Source organism: Temnothorax longispinosus, chromosome 11, assembly GCF_030848805.1.
Source record: "Temnothorax longispinosus isolate EJ_2023e chromosome 11, Tlon_JGU_v1, whole genome shotgun sequence".
NCBI lineage: Eukaryota > Metazoa > Arthropoda > Insecta > Hymenoptera > Formicidae > Temnothorax > Temnothorax longispinosus.
Window position 1 is genome coordinate 10945515 of NC_092368.1, and position 8141 is coordinate 10953655.

Below are 8141 nucleotides of genomic sequence, written 5' to 3' on the forward strand. Positions count from 1 at the left end.
CTTACCTGTAACAAGAGAAACGACAATTAAAGTTTCTTTCTCTGTTACACCTCTAATTACTCTTTATTCAAACAATCTTTCTATCTCAATGATTTTACAAGATACGCACACGTGCTTATCATTTTCTATCTCTTTCTCTATCTATCTCTCTTGGTCAGTGTTACCGACTTCGGCCTACTACCAACTACTGTAGCGCGGCGAGTTCAAACGAAGAAAGTACCTTTCTTTACATCTCCCTCCCTTGGGTTGAAAATTCGCAATAATAGCTGCTTCTTGAATTATATATCCTCTTCTAAATTTCTTTGCTTGCTTCTTCTTTATTATTTGAGGTCGGTGTTAGTTTTGTAATGTGGAATAGGCCTGTTTCGGATTTTTGTCTTCCTGTGTTTATCTTGTAGATCGTATTTGATATTTTTTTGTTATTTCAAAAAGTCCTATTCTTAATTCGTCTAGTTTTTTCCTATTTAGTTTATTACCGTTTTCTATATATACTCTGTCTTCTATATTGAATTCTAGTTGTTTACGGTTTTTATCAAATAGTTTTTTATTGTAGTCATGTGATTTGATAGTACTTTCCAATGCTAATCTTTTATCCTTGGTCCAATCTTCTATAGCCGTTTTTCTTTTTACTTCATCAGGAGCCTTAGAAACGTTCGTGCCATCTAACAGATACTTTGGTGCAAAACCTGTTACTGAGTGTTCTATCTTGTTATATTTTTCAATACATTCTTTTGCCACTGTTGTCCAAGTTTTTTTTCTCTTTCCTTTCATTTATTCTACATCTAATTTTGTTCACTATCGTTTGATTTAGTCTCTTGTTCAAACCATTGGAGGAAGGTGTATTTACTGCAGTAAAAACCAGTTCTATCTTATTTTCTTCTAGGAATTCTTTAAATTCCTTTGAGTTGATTCCTGGATATTGGTCTGTGAGGATCACTCCGATTTCATCTGTTTCCGTCACATTTTTCACTAATTTGATAAAATCATTAGCGCTCTGTGTCTTTGATGTTGAAATAAAAGCATATCTTGTAAAATGGTCTACTAGCAGATGTAAATATTTCTTCGTTGATCTAGATCCTCCGAAGCTGCCAATGGTGTCCATTGACATTATTTCAAACGGTTTCGTTGCTGGTCCCAAGTATGACATTAACCCGTGTTTTCCTTGACCTCCCGATTTATTTTTCTTACATACCTCACAATTTTTGCATGCTTGTTTTATATTTCTTGTCAAGTTTTTCGCTGTGTAGACAGGGCTAATTTTCTTCTGCATTTGTCTAATGCCTATATGACACCATTCTTCGTGGACTTCTTTGATGATCTTCCTACTGAAATCTTCTGACAAAACTATTTTTTTTTCTTTTTTATAGAATATTCCATCTTTTTTTATTATGTCTGGTCTCTCGTTTTTTATTGCCCGGTTTTTCTCTTGATCTCTTTTATATCATCTATTTTTATTAAATTTACTATTCTCAACAGTTCCTCTTTGTTCTCTTTTGCTTCCAACATTGGGTTTCTGCTCAGACAGTCTGCTTCCAAATTTTTTTTCCCTGGTAAATATGTTATCTTGAAATCATATTGCGATAAATAATAGGTTAGATCACCCAGTTCTTCATCTGTTCTTGCTTTTATATTTAAATTTTCCAAAGACTTATGGTCTGAGTATACTGTTACGCTCGTTGAGTAAGCTCGCCGCCGTAACACTATCGCGCACTCCACACTCGCGCACGTATTTCGCGGAACTCGCAAAAGGAAAGAGAACTCAAAAGAACTTAAGAAATGCGTTTATTCCAAGCTCGTAAAACAGAACGCGTGCGGATTCCAAAAATCCGCCAGACAAAAAATCAATAAATCCATCAACAAACTCCCGTTGTCAAGGAGCGCGCTTCACAGCTTTCCGCGACTTCTCTACTCAGTGTCCAGCACGGGCGTAACAATACTGTGAAGGATCTTCCTATAAGCCATTGTTGCCAGTATTTTACCGCTTCTTTTATTGTCAAACACTCTAGATATATAGCTTTTTTTCTTTTTTGCATTTCATTAAGTTTTTTCGAAAAATATGCAACTGGCTTATCTTTCTTATCTGGTTGCTCTTGTTTCAGCACTGCGCCAATACCTTCTAATGATGCATCTGTGTAAATTTTTATAGGCAGATCTTTATCAAATATCTCTAATATTGGTTGGGAGCACAGGAGTTCTTTTATTTTCTTAAATGATTTTTTACACTCTTCCGACCATACATACTTTTCATTTTTCCTTAACAGCTTATGTAGCGGATCTAAAATTATTACGCTTCTTAGTGTTACGTCAGAACCCCGGAATTGGTACATTGGTTCGACGGATAGCGAAGGAAAGGCTATCCGAGGGAGGGGGTAAAGGAAGACGTAACGAGATCTCTATGGTATCTCGGGTTCACGCTGGAAGGGCGCGTGCCTCGAGTCGAATGCACTTTTCGGGAAAACTCTAGTCGTGGGTCAACGTCCAGAAGGGACGCTATTACGCCTACTGAGAGTTTTCGTGCACTCGCGGTCCTGTTTTCGGTCAAGGATAATATCCCTATTACCGGGGATCGGACCTTGTGCGATTTAGAGAGGTAGTGAGGGGTGAGGTCTTATTTATAAATGAATAAACATTGAGTTTATTTTAATCAAATAATTAGAACATTTATTATAAAAGGAATAGAACAAATATTTTTACAAATTAAAGAATCATTATTGTATATAATAATACGTGGAAGTGTGTGTGTGTGTGTGTGTGTGTGTGTGTGGATTGACATTTGTTCTGGTACAAATTCGGAAGATCGGGGAGGATTTTTATAAAGATCAATATTCTGCTCGTCAACTATACATTTGGTGAGTAGATTGTGAAGAATAAGTGTTGACTATGTATGTGTGAATATATAAAAACGAGGGTTCAAACATTAATTTGGTAACATAGTTATCGGAATAAAATATTTAAATTTATTCTAGAGTCAGTTATAAATTCATGGTTACGTAAGGGGCTATGATTACGATACAATGGTTGATTAACAGTTAGTTATAAATTTATACATTCATACACTATTTCTATAGTAGGGGATGGGGAACGCGGGGAGGATTCCTCGAGTCGGAGAAGGAGGGAGAGGGTGATCGGTCACGATACAGGGTGGTGGAACTAGAGGGGGAAGGAATTCCGTCCAAAGGAACAGGGGAGAAGTTGCAGGGTGATCTCTCCCGGAACTCTGCAAGTTCCTCGGAAGGAACTGGAGAGTAGGAAAGTTCAAAAATGGGGGAAAATTCTGGGGTATCGGGGAACACCCGATACGCAAGGGAACAACAGGCAGATGAGGGAGATCGGGAAGAGGGAGAATCGGGGATAGCAAGTTCGATATGCAAAGACCGTTCGCGTCTTAGAAATGAAGCTAGGAGCTGTCGCTCCACTATGCGGGCGCGCCTGTTCCGAATTAGCCGATTGCGGATAGTTACTCCCAAAGACTTGCGGCGGTGAATTTTTGACTTCACTAAATTATTTTATGATTTTGAATTCGAAAAAAAGAGGGAGTTTTAAAGACGATTTTATATATATATATATATATATATATTTATATATATACGTGTTCTTGTGTATGGTATTCACACATATATATATATATATATATATGTATACTGTAGGGATGTATGTAGATAACCGAGCGGGTATCTCGAACTTACTGTTGACGGCTGTGATCGGGGAGTCTCTGAGGTAACTGCGGCGGATTCTTCCGGAGGTAGATTTGGCTCGGTTCTGTGATGTGTCTTGACGGGCACAGAATCGACTCGCGACGCGACAGAAATCTGGTTTCACTTGAGGAACACAGCTGGATGATAATTGACAAGTACGGCTGGTAAATATAATTTCAAGACGTCTCGGACTGGATCAGAAGTGTCTCCAAGTGCGCAAAGTCGCGATTTTTATACAAAATTAAGGAGGCGGGATTATGTTTTAATCCGATTTGATTGGGTGGAGTTCTCTTCTGATCGTGACGTAGGTTTCAATTTTCCGCCTATCCCGTGGCGAGTTTTCCCAAAAATCGTCATTGCCTATGAGCAATTTTTAATTAGCGGCTATTCATTAGCGAGTACGTTATCATCTTGCCCTTTGACAGTCCCTTCCAGAGGCTTAATTTTATCAATCGCCGCGAGGCGTGGGTCTTAGGTCAAATCTGCGTTTCACGGAAAAGCGTGAGATCAGCCCTCCCGTGACCCGAGAGGTCACCCAGATTCTTATGGCGTTTTTAATTTATTGCGCCTTTTGCCACAAAATTTTGAGATAATTGAAATTTCGTGCTTCATTTCGTGGAATTAGATGGAATGCGACAAACAAGTCTATAATTTGCCTATTTTATTAGGTTCGAGTCTTCTGGAAGGTTTCGTCATTTACCATTTAATGAGCGATGACAGTTGGAGTACATCCGCTTCGTCAATTGATAGCCGCTATTTTATGGTTTCCGTCTGTTTTGTGTGATGAGATGAGTGATTCCACGAAAGAAGGAAATCGTGGAGTCAACAGGACGTAACACCCCCCGCCTTAGACAAATGTTGGGGGTGTATATACACAACATTTGCGGAAATTTTGAGCGATTTCGTTCTTTCGTCGGTTGATAACTTAATCGGTGCTAAGCCCTAAATAGACTAGAAGACCACTCGTCTCCGAAAAGCGCTTATTCCTCTGGTTTTATTTAAAGAAAGAGGAAAGAATTAGGCGACCTCCATAACCCCTTCCTTAATTCCTTCGTCCTTCTTATTTTTATACATACGCGTTACATTCGGATGCGCGTATATATATATACACATTTTTTTTTTTTGAAAATTACATATACATGTGCCTGTTGGGTTAGTTAAGGAAATATCATGATAAAAAAGGGTAGTTCTTTCTACGTGCACATGTATACATACAAAGATACTTATACATTGACTAAATATGCTAATATACATATATATTATATATATATATTTATATATTTATATATTCTTTAAAAATATATATACGTATTTTTTATTTGTTTATTTAGGGTTGTGTGGGGTGATGTGTAACACGTTCACTCGTTGCTCGGAAAACATATCCAAAAATCAAATTCTTGAATATATCATGGCTGTACAATGTAGAGGAAGGAAATACTACAATTCTGCGTGATTAGATTTTCAAATTTTAAATTTTTCCTAAAAATTTTTCGAGTTTTTAAAAAAACGTTTGTTTTAGCATTTTCAAATTTTCTTGGGGTGATGTTGTGACCGGATCAACGATTAATGTTGTTAATATTGAAATAATAGCCACTTACTACTTGGGCTGTAATTACGGTCGCCACTGTATTTTCCTGGATGAATACAGAAACCTGGTTGCTATACGGTGCCCCGTCCTTCCTTTCAGCGTAACGGCTGCCGATATCTACGACGCGGACGCGTTCAAGGCCGTCGGCCACGCCCTGGTTATGCGCACGTAATATACGGATATTCGGAGAGGATATTCACTGGGGTCGCGAATAATGAGTCTTTGTTTATTATAAACAAATAACAATTTAATAATTTCAAAGTTACAGTATCTCGGTACACGAACGGACAGGTTCTATCGCGCACTGACCTGCGTCGATTGTTAACGAACTCTGATTTACCGTCGCTAAGAGCTATGTGCGGTTAATAACCGATAACGCGTGGTTGTTTGTCGCGTAACTATCGTATACGGCAACGGGATAAGCACACTGAATCGAGTTTTGTCGCGTAACCGGTGAAACGTGTTAACGCCTCGATATTCAACCGTGAACTGTCCGGGAGGAACGGGTCTCGATTCCCCTCCTTGATGCTTGCGCAGGCGCGTAGCCTCGCTTTTACGCGCAAACATGATGTAATCGCGCGCCTTTCTACTCTCGACCAATTGCATCGCTTGGTGACGAGCGACACGATCCTTGTGACGCTTACCCTTATGCTGAGCCGATCTTATTGGCTCAGCTCATTTTTTACTGAGATACCGAACCGGGATCGGACGGCGGACAAGGGCTCTCGCTTCTATGCGGCAACCAATGCCAGCCGTCGCAATCTGCACGATGTACAAGTTCGCGGCGAGTCACTCGGAACGTTTTCCGAGTGACCGAAAATGGTCTCTTTGACGTTCCCTATTGCAACCAGGTAAGTAGCATTAGCACTAGAATCAAATATTATTAATTCTCCCTTTCTTTCAGGTACCGGGTTCTCGCGGGATCGTCTCGCCCAATCAATGGACTGGTAATCAACGTCGGTAAGTATCCGAACGGTAAGTATATAATAAAGCATCGTACGTGCTAAAATAAACTAAAATATATTGTTTCGACAGGGAATAACATGAAATTAATGAATATAAATCAAAAATCGCATTATCGAACGAATCTCGCTTGTACGAGTCTTGCTTGCTTCTTATTGGTCGTTGGTACGTTCTTGCGAAAGAAAGATGCGCTTTGCGCTCTGATTGGCTTAAGGCCTCTCGAAATAAAGAATAAGTCTTGAAATGAATAAAATTGTGTTAAATTGCCAGAAATCAATCCTATTGGCTCTCATGCTGCTGAGAATATTAGAAACGCTCAAATCCATAAAATTAATACAAACTTGGATAAAATAGACCGGGTCTCTCCCCATTGGTCGTTGTGACTCGGCATTTTGCTCTTACTGTCAAACTTGTAATAAAGGATAAAAATGAATATAAAATAATAGTCTCGGGACGCTATTGGCGAGGGCCTCGTGCTCGTGAGCACTCGCTCTCGCAATGCATGCATAATCACTCAAGGCTCCTCGGGAATCAATCGCGGATCGATCTCGAGGCTTAATAATAGGATGTAGAGTGTGTAAAGGACATATATCATGGTGACGGTTTGAACGTCTGGGAAACTAAGTATTATCGGAACAAATATGATTAGGGTGACTACCAGGTATTCCTTCAGCTTCATTTTGTGATGTTTGATCTTTCTTAGGACTGGTAATATGGAACGGCTTTCGCCACGTTGGAATACGCTAATAGCAAAATGCAAACTATTGAAATAGCAAATAATATAAAAATAAAAGATAAGACAAGAATACGGAACTTATCCGAATCCATAGCTAATGTTAATAAATGAAATGTTGGCCTCTGATTGGCTCTTTTGTTGACTTTACTAAATATGTTAAATGAATCTCCTCCTAAGTCTTTACTCCTTGGAATGTGTAGGATTGTTGGGATGTGCTGTTAAGGATTTGTTAAGCCTTGTTTGTTGACTGAGTGTCTTTTTAATTATATTTCTAAGTGTTATCATGCCTTACATGCTATCGCTTTATTATCGTGTATATCTCGACTTAATTGTCGTACTTGTCAAATAAAATGACTCTATATATATTGCATATATTCAATGTTCTGTTATATATTTTATAATCTATGACTGTAGTACGTTATTGGTGTGAGAATGCGTTCTATGTTAATTTTTAGTTCTTGCTCTCTGAGTGGTGTGGCGCTTCCCGCAAAACTCGTCTTCCGATTATTATACCGTTGTAACGAGTTCTTGTTCTGAGAAATATATTACTATCCGAGAAATATCAGTTTCATCCTGTGTCAAAATTCTAACAGGTTATGGGCCCAGAGACGCTAGAATATCTGTGGTCACTGCGGAAGTTGTTTTTGGACAGAAAACAGTTTGAATAAGATTAAGCCGTGGTATATATATAAAGTGAGGTTATCTGACCGCGTGGACTAAAGAAACATGCCTAACGAAACGCCTCAAGCGTCGGCATCGGCTAGAAGCATAATCTTGCCGAGCATCAATAAATTAAAAGGGTCAGAAGACTATAATACCTGGAAATTCGCCATGAAGATGACATTGATGCGGGAGAAGGTTTGGGGATATGTGACTGGGGAGGCATATCGTGCGGGCGCGACTCCTGATCCGGAAAAGGATGCCGAAGCTCTAACCACAATCTGTCTAAGTGTCGAAACTAACCTCTATCCTTTTGTTATGAATGCCAGCAAGGCGAAGGATGCCTGGGATGAACTCGCAAAGGTATTTGAAGACAAAGGTGTCAACCGAAGAATAAGCCTGATCGACTATTTGCTGGACCAGAAACTTAAAAAACATAGTAGCATGCAAAGCTATATTACTGCGATTATGTCAACGGCACAGAAGTTAACAGACATTA

At 39.1% G+C, this 8141-nt stretch overlaps 1 pseudogene; it reads right to left on the reverse strand.

The window, feature by feature from the left end:
• LOC139821490 (uncharacterized) lies at positions 1-1147 on the reverse strand (annotated as a pseudogene).
• Positions 1148-8141: the final 6994 nt, after the last annotated feature.